The 16,179-nt window shown below is 30.2% G+C and overlaps 1 protein-coding gene across 4 annotated transcripts in view; it reads left to right on the top strand.

Moving 5' to 3' along the window:
• The window catches only part of exp (expansion), a 141,789-nt gene that overhangs the window by 76,735 nt on the left and 48,875 nt on the right, over nucleotides 1-16,179 (top strand). The window lies entirely within an intron of this gene.

Below are 16,179 nucleotides of genomic sequence, written 5' to 3' on the forward strand. Positions count from 1 at the left end.
CTGGTCCGATTTTTATTGTTTTTGTTTTGTATGAAAGCTGCATTCTTCAGAAGTGCTATAGGCTATATAACATTACATTACACATATATACTAATATATTTTAAAATACTTTCTAATTTGACATGCAATTTATTCTGCCATGTTAATAACAACCGTCGCGTCGCTACGCAACCGTTACCGCGACATTTTGATATTCATCCTTATGAAAATAAATATAATAGTCACTATTAACATTTTATCTAGATTGAAATTATAGTTTACTGTATAACATTCTAATAAATAATTAAGGAGATGTCACTGATTCGAAATGACCTAGCCTTCGGGCGGCATAGTATGACCGACGCGAACGGGCAGATGACGTTGACGGTTTTATAAATTTTCATACATTTTCGAACTATTGTAAATTTTTATGTAATTATTTGCTGTTTATAATTAATTTAAGCTACACTTTGGTTCTCTTCTTATTTTATTTGATATTGCCCGGAAAATTATCCTGCTTAATAGAGAGAAATGTTGTTATTTCGTAGAGTCGATATCTATGTACGCACGCACGGAAAACTTTAGGTACTTTTTCTAATATTAAGAATATCTATCCTTTAGTTACTTTTAATCCTTTTGTTGGTTAATTTCAATAACTCAGATAATTTTTTCTAATAATGTGTATCTACTTATTATTCTTTTTGATTATTAAACTTATATTTTCTTACTAATTCTATTAAAAATTGAAAATAATTTAATGAATATATTTAATAAATATTCTTATAGTTGAAGCAGGCGTAGCCGCGTCCGGGTACACTAGTACGAATATAAGACGAATACATGTTCGTCATTAAATAAACACTAAAGCTGGAAATATTTATTTCATATTATTGTTTTAAGTATATTGATATTCTAAGAATATATTCTAATCTCTGTCTGTACATACAGATAGTTAGGGAAAAAATTTACTTTATTTAAAATATTTTCGTTTCTAAAGAAGTTGTCGTTAGTCTTTTCAACTTAAAATGCAATGTCTCTAAAAATAAGTGCAAAATAAGAATGGAATTACTCATTGTAACACACTACTTGCCTATCCTGTATGATGGTAGAACATATAAAAATATTCTTATTTTGCTTATAAAATATATGAGTATAGAAACAATAATTATAATTTGTTAAACAAAAATGTAAAAAAAATCGCTTAAATATTTAAATATGAATCAATTACTTACTTTGTTCTTATGTCCTTGCATCTAAAGCCTTAGCCACATGCGACGAGGCGAACTGGTGACCAGGAAGCGGACAACTTTCTATTTTGCGCACCTGTCTTGTCTTGCAGCGTTATTATTAGCACAATCACGATAAACAATAATAAACTCTATTTTATACTATTTAGGTTAATTTTCCAATGCTATACGTTGCTCTAGCAATGCAAAAACGCGTATTTTATTCGCTTACGACTTTTTGTGCAGTATACGTATATGCAGTTTATTGGTTGTCAACCCAAAATGTAATGCTAGTTTTTATAGAATTCTTCAGTTACGTATCGTTTCTTGCTTTAAGTTCCTTGATCCTGTAGCCTTCTTAAATTCTTTTCTTGTTAATGTCGTTAAAGTTCTCTTGAACAAAAAGATATTTTGATTATCTTGCAGAGGTGGGGTGAAGAATTCATAAAAGGGATAATTATATAAAATTTTTAGGGCATCGTACCTGTATCCTTAGATAAACATAAAGTTGTATATAAGTGTAAAGCCGAATATCAAATATTCAGGTTAACGTTCCCTTAAATCACAAAAATATCAAGCTTCTAAGTCAACACAATCGATATAATAAGAAAATGTTATGAAATTTTATAGAAAAAAAAAACCCAATTAAGTGCAAACGCCCGCACTTATGTATGTCAACTATAATAAATTATACTTCCCGTTGACCTACAATACTGACTGGTACGGAACCCTAGGTGGGCCAGCCCGACTCGTACTTTATCGATTACTTTTACTCGGTGTATTCATATACTTTCATTGGACAATGAAGTACTTATATGTCACTATGCCTTTTTTGTTTTACGAAATACTTAAAAACCACTTATGTAGTAAAATTACAATATTATTTAATGCGATTATTAAATTTCAATTCAACACTTACAAATAAATCAGCATATGTAAACGATTATATATTAAAATTTTCATAATTTTCACAACTTCAAAAGGACAGTGTTCACAGTTTTGCTAAATGTTTTACGTAACACCCTGTGGGCTTTCACGAGCGCGTACGCAGTGCGTGCACGCTGATTTTCACACGATACGGCAGGTTATATGCTGGCATTAAGATAAACTGACACATTTTCGTCAACAAATGACTTTGTTACATCACTAGTTCAACATATTGAACAATCTCTCGTAATATGCTATAATAAAAGTTATTTAAAAAAAAGCTGACTTCAGATATCCCCCGGAAGTACATGGATAAAACTATTGAAATTGATTTAGTAAAACTTGGACTGCATCCTTAGTTAGAATATACCTCATCTAAACAAAAGAAATAGCATATATAATTTTTAATTTCCGTGAAAGTTGTAGACAGACATTCAAACACACAGACATACAAATTTAGCACATATGCATGGAATACTAGGTCCTAGATCATCTTACTCAAACATTATACAATCTCCAATTCCAACAATATCATGTCAAACTGTTAACCTCCTTTTTTGGAGTCAGTTAATTATAAATCCAACCATTTTGTAGTCTACAATTAGTATGAATACAGCTCACAAATTGTATTTTAATTATGTTACTTAATAACGCTAGTTTACAACTTCTGTTGTGAAATTTTGAATATATTTCTTTTATAATTGAGTATAGAAATCCAAGGTCGTGGGATCGATTTTTGATGAATTAAAATGCATATAATGGCCAATAAATATCTAATGTTGAATGAAAATCTTTACAAACAGGCTTCAAAAATAACAATATTACATATGTACCTTTCCATCCATCAGCCTTTTAAGGTCCACTGCTGGACATAGGCCTCCCCCAATGCTCGCCACTCCGTCCGGTCCTGCGCCCTTTGAATCCAGCGGGTTCCCGCTGTCTTCTTAAAGTCGTCGGTCCACCTGGTTGGAGGGCGGCCTGTACTCCTTTTGCCGAAACGTGGTCGCCATTCGAGGACCTTTCTTCCCCATCGGTTGTTGGTCCTCCTGACAATATGGCCTGCCCATTGCCACTTTAGCTTGCAGATTTTGAGAGCTATGTCATATGTACCTTTATAATTTATATATTTTATAAGCTTACTTAATTAACTTTAACACGTCTTCACGCATCTTCCGTAATTTAGAAAGACCAAGAAAATGTTGTTATGGTAACACCAAATTTCTTAGCAATTTTAAAGCTCCCATAAAAAATATTTAAGTACAAAAAGTAATAAACATTTCAACTTATATTTTTTGTTACTTATTTTTAACTGTATACCTCTTAACGGTTTACCAAAAGAATTCCAAGTCATCCATCAAAACTCGGGCACGTGGACTTTTGTTTCTATACCGCTGACTGTTACACCATGTCACTCATGTACTACACTCTCAATTGGACATATGCATTGGCATACAATAATAACTCTTATAATATTACCATAGAGGTCAAGTTAGTATGGTTGATTGTACCGGCAAATGATGGTGTCAGTTCTGAATAGCTGAAAAAAAAATAACACCTGTTAACGTCAAATGTCTCTGTTAAAAATTACTTGTGAATACGCGTCAGTTTGAAATGGTATTACGGAATACTTGAATAAGTAAGTTATGTTCAACGGACGGCTGTAATATAACAGAGTTCGTTGTATTTAGACAATAAAGAAATTATGAAATTCTTATATAGCATATCTTTATATAATATATTTTTGCAGTCTCAATAATAATAATTAAGAGGTTTTAAGTAAGAAGGCGTGAAATATTTTATTCACAATTTCATATAATAATCAATTAATCAAAACAAAGCTGTCCAAATGAAATTACTTCTTTTGAGTAGGTGTTGTACAAAAACCTAAAAAAACATATTCATTTATTTAATTTCAGTATTTCTTTATTATAAAAAAGTCCATAAATTATTATTAACTAAGGGAAACTAAGTAAACAATAAATTTCTTTGTTTATAACTTTATTAAGTGTTATAATATCTATCGAGGTATCGGAATATATTTGAATAACAAACGGAGCAGCCTTGTGATCCCTTGTTGACCTTTAGGCGGTATGTAGATCGGTGAGCGGCTGATGAAGTCAAGGGTCGTCTAGTATTGCTTTATACTGGAGTTAATTACATTTGATATGTTTAATATAGTGCCAATTTATTTGTGAAGTGTTAATGATAGAAGGTAAGACACGGCGTTGAGCTCTGCAATGGCACTCATTTAGTATGTAATGTCTCGTTTGGTGACACTCACTTTCCTAAGAGAAAGCGTAATGCTATTTTTTTTATCTATGACAAACTGATGATCTATATTGATAATTTTGACACTTGTAGATCACAAACACTTAAGAAGATAGTGATCTAACGACACTAAAAGAAAATAATAATATTAATATCAAAACAACAAATAAACAGACTGAATTTATATTCATCAATATATCGACATTAGTTAGAAAAGATTAAGAACTTCTTAATTTTTTTACTATTTAATAATAAAAACAATTATAAATTATTTATGTTTCTAATAAAAATATTCATTTTGTAATGATTTTTGTTTTGTTGTGCATCAGTGGTTATCTAGATCTGACTATCATATTTCCCATCTCCAAGTGGACCACATTGGAGCGGTCCTTGCTAGATGTCTCAATTAACACCGATAACAACCTTGTAGCTTAGTGATAAAATAGATCTAGGTAAAAATAAAGTAGTTGCTTCAAATACAATAAGAAGCTGAATATTTGTAAATATCATCGTGAATATTTGTACATATCATCGTGGCGCAGCTCGGACTGTACTGTCCACAATAGTTGTGGGTTCGATCACCATTTGGGAAAATATTTATATTGAAAAATATTTTTGTTTTCCTAACCTCTCGCTTTTGGACATTAACGCCGCGTTACGTCTTGTTACCAGAGCAAAGTAAAGAAAATAATTAACTTAACCCTCCATCGGAAATCGAAGCCACAACCTTCTAATTTATAAAATATAAATAAATACTATAAACAAATGTACAATAATACATTTCTATACGAAAAATCTATTTGAAAATATAATTATATTGACTTTCCTACATACATTACAGAAACAAAGTGAATTTAATCAACGCTTTCACTTAGAGATAATGTAGCGTCATATAAACGAGATAAAAAAGTAGTTCAATCACTAGTACCTGTTAACAAACAATAAACATGTTTTATTCAAGTAGCTGTTTTCACTTGTGTTTGTATTATAATGGAATGTATTTATCATACATATTTATGGTAGAGGTTGTTAAAGTTAGAATATTTTACACTCCACTTTCGTTGAGTCGCGGAACTTAACACCGCCCTTAGTCTACCAAAACGGTAAATATTTAATTCCATCAAGTGCCCCAGAAAAATATATCTCTAGTCTTCCTAGTTTTTACTCGCAATATCTTAAATCACCAACAAATTAAGAATTCTAAAGAAGTTATAAACATACCTCTTTATTACCATTAGTTTCAACTGCATGTTTGTTCAAATAAAAAACATTTTTTGTGAAAGATAAAGCTGCAACTTTAAGACAGCTTGTTATAAACTTTTTATATAACAAATACAAAATAAAATAACATAAAATACTCAAAGTATTATAATATATTCAAAATATATTACCATTGACATCTTCAGATTTCTAAATTTTACTTTAATGTTGTCCAAATTTACAAACGTGTATTGATATAGGCATAAATATACATAATATATTCTTTAATATGATGATTTTGATTATGCCTATTTCCCATTAAAAATATGAATCACACATGTTGATGTATGCAGAGAAAACCTAGTGTTGAGACACTCTGTTCAACATTTTGCTGAATTCTGGAAGCATTGCGTGTTGAATGGCGGCACTCAACGCCGAGTTTTGCCTCGACACCACAGCGTAGAAATGGGAAATATTTAATATATAATTTCCTCCAGTGGGAATTGAACCGTCATCGACTCTTAACACTGTGTCACATTGCAAATCTTTGATATTATCAATTTCTCCATATTTTATTGTACTTTATATATCTATCCTATAGAAGAAAGGTAAGGTTATATACTATAACCTTACCTCTCTTAATATTTAACCTTACCTTTTTCTCTCTCCTCTTACTCTCTTCTCTCCTCTCTCAATCATTATATCTTTAAGTGTAAACCACATTAAAATCCGATCCGTAATTCGAAAGATTAAAATTAAAATGCACATCGTGGAAAGTGACTTTGTTTTGTACTAGCTATGTTTAAAGATGAATAAAGATAATGTTTTTATATTTTGACGCCTTTTAAGAAACGAGAATATAAAAGGTACAAACATATATAAAAAATACTTTAAAACTGGTTGTCATATGAAACCCGTATTTGTAAACCTCATCTTGTATTATTCTATGCAAATTTTTCGGTAAATTAAGTTTAAATATTATCCTTGAACTCTCACCTTTGAAACACAATCCAATCTTTTCCATCCTATAGCTGAGTGATTTTTCTTAACTGTCAAAAGATATATAAGTTTAATTTAGAGGTGACCCATAAAAAATATTAGCGAATCGAATACTCTAACGCGATGGGTATAAAAGAGTCATCAATTTTATGGGTTTTTGGTATAAGTTCTTAATATATTTAAGTGAAAAAGAAACTGGGTTTTACCTAACTCGATAAAGCTATAAATGAAATACGAAAAAACGATTTGTCTCTTTGGAAGTTATTAAAAACCAGCTTCTCCCTTTTTACGCATACCAGAGTAGGTAGGGGGGAACTAGTGTTAAACACTCTGTTTTCCACTTCCCGCTTGATTTTCGAGCAGTGTGTGAATGGCAGAACTTAAGGTAGTTTTTTTTTTACTTTACACTCCGCACATAACAGGCTAGGCAGAAGGGAACCTGGAGCTTGGGAACCTAGCGTTAAGATAATAATACCTATCAATTATTGCTAACTATTACTGCTAGTGGTTGACCCTTTTTTAAGGTTTATATTTTAATTATGGGTACGATAAAAACTCTACACACGAAAAGCTCTACATATATGTAGTAATAAGGTAAAACACCTCGTCCCGGATCTTAGGTATATGTTGCAGAAAGCTTTTTTTGCGACGACCTTACCTTAACCTAAAATGGATATAGTAAATTATAATTCACACAGTATGTTTCTAACTAGTAGGTTATGTTTTTTATAATAACAATTTAATCTTTGAATTTTAAATGACATAAAGTAAAAACAAAAGCCGAAATATATGGCCTTCGACGAAATATAGGTTTAAGATTTAAAAAAAAAAACATTTTTCTTCAATTAATTTAAACAAAAGGATGTTTTAATAAATCGATTATTAGTATTCGGGAAATTAACTATAATACCTTTTTCTCCAAAACAATATTTAAAAAAAAGCTATATAAAGAATACAGACTTATTAAACTCACTATTTTTGTAACTATTTATTTATTTTAAAAGGCGTGCTTACTTTTATTTTTCTTGAACAGTTAAATATAACACTTTGCGATACAAAAAACTAACTGTTACAATATATTTTCATGAGAATAGCTTTTAACAATGAAATTATTTGACTTTCAAGAATAAACGTTATTCGTTTAGATTAAAGCTTAAAATCGATTTATTTATTTTTTTATAAGCGCTGTCAACATCATCAGGACCACTCTAACATAAGAACATTACGGAAACTTGACCACAAGGCCTTCATTTAACTGTTTGTATGTAGAGCAACATTTGTTGAAACTGTCTCTATATTTTAAACTTTATCACCAAGAAATAAGATTGTTTGTCAATTGACGAATTAAATGCATTTTAAGAATGCGGAAAGAACAACCTACAGGTGTAGAAACATGCACATATCATTTCTATTCTTTCTTGGACACATGTCGTGGCAAGTTTTTTTTTATAGAATTGACTTATTTGAGTGCATTAATTATATTCATTAAATGTTAACTTATTGAAATAAGCAGGTTGTTTTAAAACAAAAGGCAACTTTTATTTACAATATGAAATTGGTAATTTTACTTTTTCAATTTATAAGCAATTAGGTCAAATAAAGAATATAAATGCCTTATATTTGTTTACATAATTAATTTTTTTCTTCAAATTCTTCTCTCAGGTTTCTACTGTGTAACTTATAAATAATAATGACACCACCATGGCTCAAAGCCACAAACGTGCGAGTGTGACCGCGACGGTTCTTGATTCGATTCCCAGTCGGGAAATTAAATAAATAATATTTCGCTATAGTACCCCGTATGGGTTCCCCAGGATACTCCATAAAATCTATCCTGCTAAAATTGGTATACAGTGTGAGACTGTATGATATATATTTTTTAATTTCAACTTAAAGAACTCCAAAAGAAAACTTTCAATTTGAGTTAAATGATTGATTATAAATAGCTCTACTAGTTATAAAAGTGACATAAAATTATGTGCAACAAATGACTACTCACATTTAACACAAAGGCGCTGCTGTAAAAAAGTAATGCTTTTTTAATAGCTTATGAAAGATTTCGAAGTCATCATATAGAGAAAATAATCTATAATCTATTTTTAAGATTACAAAGAAATCTGTGTGAAATTATGAAAAAATCATTACTAATATGACTTGGTAGGTATTAGTATTATTTAATTGTATACATTGCCTTGGACGTCCTTGCCTTATATGGAAAAGATTTATTCTTAATGTCATGCTTGTCTCACATAGAATAAGCTATTAAAAGCTTACGTAAACCTTACCTGTATAAAAATTACTAAAATATTTCAAAAATCTAATGAGTAACATTTTGAAATTGTACTAAGGTAGGAAAAAGAATTTATTATTTATTCACAAATATAACGTTAAAAAAATATTTAAAATTATATTTGCTTTTTTAACAATAACTATTACGGATTAAATTTAATCATGAAATTATTTCTTTAAAAATTAATTCAATTGCGACATTTATTGGCATGTCTATTTATTTAAACTATTTATAAAAAAAATTAATACGAACTCACAGCAACAAATATTTCTAAGCTATGTTTTAATAATATGTCTAAAACCTATTATAATTATCTGATAGTTATAAATCACACCAGTCCCTTCTATAATTGATGTTTTATTACATATTAATGAGAAGGCCTACTAACTTGTGGTAGGCCTTGATTAAGCCAACATCGTTTTCATTTATTTACATCGCTATCTATATATACCCATTTTCTATAAGTATGACACTTTACTGACATATTAAATGAGTATAAAGGAATGCGTTTAATAGTATTTTGATTAGTAATAATTTTATTATAATTTACTTATTAGATAATGATTGATTATATTCTTCAATAAAAATTGACTCTCAAATAATGAATGGATGTCATCATTAGCCAAAGAAATTAGCAAAATATTTGTGACATATGAATGGAGAGACAGATAGAAAAGACTAATTTATATGTGTTCCGTTTTTTACTATTCTACCTTCCATGACAGTCATCATTTAAGTTAAATATATTGTAATTTAAGTTTTACAAAAAGAGTTCTTTTTTAATCTGTACATATAAAACGAAAATAACTGGGTCTATAAGTAAAGTGACAGTACAAAAGGCACTATTCAGGGACCTCATGTGTGACATAAAAGCCATATATAAATCAGTGCAATGATCGAGCATGACTGATTCGATACGAATAAATGCAAAACTTGGCACTAACGAGCCGTATTCACAAATAGTTAGTGATTATAGTTCACTAGATTGTATATTATTATATTATTATATTTAGATATATATATAGGCTGCTTCTTTATTTGCTTGGGCTTTAAGACGTAAAATGGAAAACCTCATATTTTTTTAAAAATTGACTAAAGACCAGAGGAATATTTTCATATATATTTAATTTTAATCATTACTTTTATCCGATGTACATAGATATCTTTTCATATGAAATTAACTTTCTTTCATTTAAAATTAGTTTCTTTATTTTGTGGATTGGTTTGTTCTTCTGCGTGCAAATGTTTAATTGAATTTTTTTTTTATTTTTTTATTTTATTTGTAAAAAGGTTCACCAGCAGTTGTTACAATAATACTTATAATCTAACACATTCACTTTCACAAAAAAAGAAGTTAATTGTACAACTATACAAAGGTAAACACAGCATGCAATCACATAATTGTTTTACTTAAATCTAATGTTTATTAAATTAAATGCTAATCAACTTGTATGCAGTTTAAGTGCTAGCCACTAGTTGATGAAACTTATTTGAGATTTTTCAAGATATTATTGTGAAATTTACTTATCGAATCATAAAATACATCCGTAACCATACTATAGTCATTTAGAAGTTTGCTCAAACGAGGAATTGCTGAATTTGAACCGAGTACAGTGCGACGAAATGGGATAGATAGTGGTGCAATTTTAGACCTAGGATAGCAACGAGGGACTCTGAAATTAAAGCTACTTAACAATTGAGGACAGTCGATATAATTATTTAATATTTTATAAACAAAGCGAATATCTAATAAAGTTCTACGATTGTCCAGTGACATCATTTTAAAATACTTTAACCTCTCGCTATACGAAGTTAACTTTTTAACGTTTCCTGTAGAAAATGACAGATTCCACAAAAAACGCTTTTGAAGACGTTCCAGTCTCAAAATATGTGTGGCGTAATGTGGTCGCCACACTACACTGCCATATTCTAAAATACTTTTTATGAGACTATTATATAAAATAATTTTAGTGTTTGGTTTGAGAAAATTTTTTGACATGCGTATTACAAACCATAACTTTTTGGATGCTTTTTTTATCGTCAGTTCAATATGTGGCAAGAAAGTCAGTTTTGAATCTAAGACTACGCCTAAGTCCTTTAATGCTGTGACCTCTTCGAGTATAATTTCTTTAATGGAGTAAAATGAGGGAACAGATCGTGCATTACGTGTGAATTTTATGTGTCTACATTTAGCTGCATTTACGCTCATGCCATTATTATTGCACCATTCAACTAGGCGGTCAATATCCTCTTGAAGTAAAATTGAGTCCTCCAATGTTCCTACGGCTCGAATAAATTTAACATCATCAGCAAATATATACGGAGTTGAGTTCTGAAAACACACTATAATATCGTTTATGAAAATATTGAACAGAGTAGGACCCAAATGGGAACCTTGAGGTACTCCTGATAAGCATACTTGAATATTTGATTTATATCCGTTTAATACAACATAAAAACAACGACGTTTTAAGTATGATGAAAACCACTTTATTAATGGACCCATAAAACCATAGGCGGCCAGTTTCTTTAATAAAATATCATGCGGCACACGATCGAATGCCTTGCTCAAATCAGTATAAATTGCATCTATTTGTAATCGCTCATCAATCGCTTGAATTACAGAATCGGTGAAAGCAACAAGATTTGTGATAGTTGATCTACCTTTTACAAATCCGTGTTGTTGATCTATCAAGGAAGGTTTAAAGTGGGAATTGATAATAGGACAGATAAGATCCTCAAATACCTTTGCAAAGTGCGACAGTATTGATATCGGTCGATAATTTTTGACCATAGTTTCATCTTCCTGCTTATGCACAGGAACGACTTTAGCTTCTTTCCACTTTACAGGAAATACTCCAGACCTAAGCGACTCATTATATAAGTAATAAAGTGGCAATGAAAGATTACTCGCGCACTCAACAATAAACTTAGAAGGAATATTATCTGATCCAGCTCCTTTAGAAATATCAAGTGTTTTGAGCTTATCAAGTATAAGTTTTTCGCAAATTTCTACATAAGATAATGGGGTATTATTTTTTTGAACAGAATAAACATTTCTAATTGCATTAATATCGTTGGAACCTGAAGGAGAATTACAAACAGATGCAAAATATTGAGCAAAGAGATTACAAGAATCTTCCCCGTTGCTAGTAGTTACTTTGCCGTTACTTAAAGCAGCTGGATATATACTCTGATGTTTTTGAGAATTTTTGACAAAATTGAAAAAGTATTTAGGATTTTTTTTTATACTTTGTTCAGTGTTCTGAATATACGTCAGAAATGATTCAGAAGCTAATTTCTGGCAACGTCTGCTAAGCAATCTCAGAGTTAGTTCATCCATAGGATTATTATATATTTTATATCGTTCTTTTATTTTTATTTTTTCATTTAGACGTCTAATAAATTTTTTAGGAAGCCAAATCGGGAATTTATTGTATTTATTCTTAGATAAAGGTACAAACATGTCAATAGATTTTTTTAGTATGTTGTAAAATGTTAACACCATTTCATCAATACTTTCACACTTATAAAATTCCGTATGCCAATCTATATCCGCTAAATATTTATTTATAGAACCATACTCAGCTTTATAAAAATTTAATCGTTCGAGATTTGTATTAATTGTTAGTCTATCTGATGTTTCCGTGTTTACTTTAAATTCAATTGGTGGGTGCAATGGATCACTCTTACATAAAACGTCAATTGTTTCTGTCACATTACAGTTTGGTATATCTGTTAACACAAGATCAAGAATTTTATTTGAGCAATTCATTACATTGTTACACTGTCGTAAGTTATTCATTGCACAGAAGTCCACTAAAGACTGGCAAATTGAAGAGATCGGTTGAATGTAATGAGTGTTAGATGTACTCCAGTTTATGTTACTGAGATTAAAATCTCCAACAAGGCAAGTGTAAAGATTATGGATTTCAGATACTCTATTATAATTAGCTAAAAAAGTTTCGAGTAACGCTTTATTTACTGGTGGTGGTAAATATACTACACATAAAACCATATGACAAAGTTTATTATTTATAGGTGTATTTATAACAACCCACAAATCTTCGCAATTGCTCTGCCATTCAATCATATTTTTAGAAGAAATATGTTTTTTTACAGCAATCAAGACACCACCTCCGTCTTTCTTTTTAGAATTACTATCAATCATCCGATCTCTCCTAAAAACATTATAATTATTCCCAAACAACATATTACTACAAACAGTTTCATTTAACCAGGTTTCCGTAAGCACAATTATATCAGCGTTCACACACAATAAATTACAATAAAAATCTCTTGTTTTCTGACCCATACATATTTATAATTAATTTGCTTAGATTTTACCCTTGCAGCAGCATGTAATGCCTTATTTGTGGGTGACAGATGTTCAACTACATAAATAGCTTGTTTATGTCCTTTGATATCAATATGAGATGTATTCAGTTTATCCGCGGGGTGCGATTTATTATATTTTATACAAGCTGCCAATAAGCTGTCTCTAATTTTTTGAGATGTCAACTGAACAACTATAGAACGGGGGCGATTGCTGGATCGATTAGACTTTGCAACCCGGCTACATGCTGCTATTGTATCTTCCGTAATATTACAACCCACTGCACTACCTAATTTAGTAACTATCTCTATAATGTTTTCTTGTCGGTTTTCTGGGACACATTGTACTTCAATATTATTTAAACGTGCATGCTGTTCCATTAAGTCAATTCGGTAGCTTAATTTTTTTACAGTCGAGTGCATTGTGCTATTTTCCTCTTGTAATGTTTTAAGCGTATTTAAGGTTGACTTATGTTCCTTAAGAAGATCTTCGTACTGATTGCTTAAAAAATTTATGGAATTCTTCATATCTGTAAACTCCTCACGTACCGATTGTAATTCTTCAGAGAGTAGGCTTTTCATTGAGTTTGTTATTTCCGTAACTAGTTCGATTTTGTGAGAATCCATAATTTCTTCGATAATATGTTGCATATTTTCTGCAGTAACTTGCGAGCTAGGTTCTTCACTGCGAGGGGAAGAGCTTGCTAGCCGCTTGTTCGATCTCTTGGTTATGTTAGAATCTTCCTTATATTTGGATCCCGGTCTCACTTTTATAGGAGTATTATCAGAAGAAATATTTTTCTTTTTGGATTTGCACAGCGGACATTTCCATTCCGAAGTTAGTTCCACAGTAGTGTCATATTCTTGGTGCTCTTTACCGTACAAACAACTCCAATGATACGCCATGTTACACACAGAGCAACGTATGAATTTCTCGTTCGTACTATGTTTATTCATGCAACATCCCCAAGATAATCGCGAAGACATTTTTAAATTTTAAGTAAAAAATGTCACAAAAAAAAAAAAAAAAACTGGTAACAAATTATTATACAGTAATAAATGCTCTGAAGATATCAAAAAATAATATTTATTTTTTTTGCGCAGTAATAACGGCTCTCGCATAAAAAGTTGCGAGGGTAATATGCAAAAACAAAGATCCGCTGCACTAAACTGATTGTTTCTTGTTTAGATCTATACACTGCATATATTATTTAACCACATAAACTGTCACTGAGATAAAGAATTCAAGTTGAGATAATTGCACTTTTTAATAGTTTATATGCACTTTTTCTTTGTAAAACAATTAAATACTCGGGAGCAACTGTCACACGTTTACTTGCTCGCTCGCTCGGAATTGAAAATTTACATGCACCAGGTACTGAAAATTGTTGCTTTCTACAATTATAATATTAGTCTTATTACATTAAAGAACTTTTGAATATATAGATCTCATATATTAGTAAAAAAACATCCTTATAATAGTATATTTTGAAGGATTAGGGAAATCTATCCATGAATAGTATGAATAGTACGATAATGTATATAATGTCAATGTAAAACGATATTAATGAAGTTGATTCAGAATGTGACGGAGAGAAAGTACTCGCTATTTATTAGACGAGATATATATTATTGCCATTTGTAACTGAACTTACAATAAGAGATATATCTAGTAATAATAAGTACATATGTATATAGACATGTACAATAATGACCTTTGTATAATAATGCATAGAAAAAATGTTTCATACATTTTTAATAGATAAACAATATACATAACGAACTCTATTTTCAATGCGATTTTTTTTATTCTTAGCCATAAAAAAATAATATTTTAATGGATAAGAATGAAATTAAGCGCGTATACCTTTGGAGTGTATGCTTGTTCACAAATTTCCCCAATACTAAAAGCCATTTCGAGATGATCCTTTTTAAATTAAACAAAATATATTTCAATTTAGAGAACAGACTAAGTTTCATCAAAATAAGTTTAGTACTTTTTGACATAGCGCGTATTTTCAGACTAGTACATACATATATATATTGTACAATATAGGTAGGTACGTAGATGATTGACATGTATATGAAATTTATAGTATATAGTATATTTAAATAAAATAAGATTTACACACGAATAAATAAATGTTCCCACAATTAATCTAATTAGAAACTAGTTTGCTTCTAAAATGTAACCTAAAAGCATAACTTAAGTATGAAAAGAAAATCGAAATTGAAAAACGAAACTATATGACGAATAACAAAAAGCTATTACAAAATAATAACAGTAATCAAAATTTACTTTTAGCGAACAACTGTTAGAAATTGAAGTGAAACGTCGCCACGAGGCGGAAACGAGGAAAAACATGTGCTACAGCAATTATTTAACAACTTTAATAAAACGATAAATGTACTTTCCTTTTCATTTTGTACATTTAAGGCAAGCTGTATTTAACTTGGAAATAGCTTTATATGAGCAAATTATAGTGTTATATTGGTTGATAAAATAATAAGAGGTTTGCGATTGGATGTTTATGGTATTATTATTAACAGTTTTACACTTACGGTTTTTAAAATCTTAAATTTTTACTTAAGGAATAAAATAATGTTATTTCACCCTAAACTAGACAGAATGGACTTGTATTTCAAATAAATACTGATAGTTCAAATAAAAAAATAGTAATATGTAAGTTTAAAATATTAAAAAAATACAATATAAGCCTAACTTCGGTGAACACATTTATGGTGGAAGGTTCCTTCCTAAGCCAAAGTACATCGAAGTCTATTTGACTTCGTATAGGACATTAGTGCTATATATACATAGGTAAAGAGAAAGGCCGCCATGATGTCTAACCGCAAAGGCAATCTTTGTCGGTTTGATTATCACACGGCATGACCTATCACTATCTCGTCCCAGTAACAAGACAAAGCGAGGGTTCCACCACTCAATCAATAATA

Source organism: Heliconius melpomene, chromosome 10, assembly GCF_056956725.1.
Source record: "Heliconius melpomene rosina isolate 202511_hmr_F chromosome 10, ASM5695672v1, whole genome shotgun sequence".
Lineage (NCBI taxonomy): Eukaryota > Metazoa > Arthropoda > Insecta > Lepidoptera > Nymphalidae > Heliconius > Heliconius melpomene.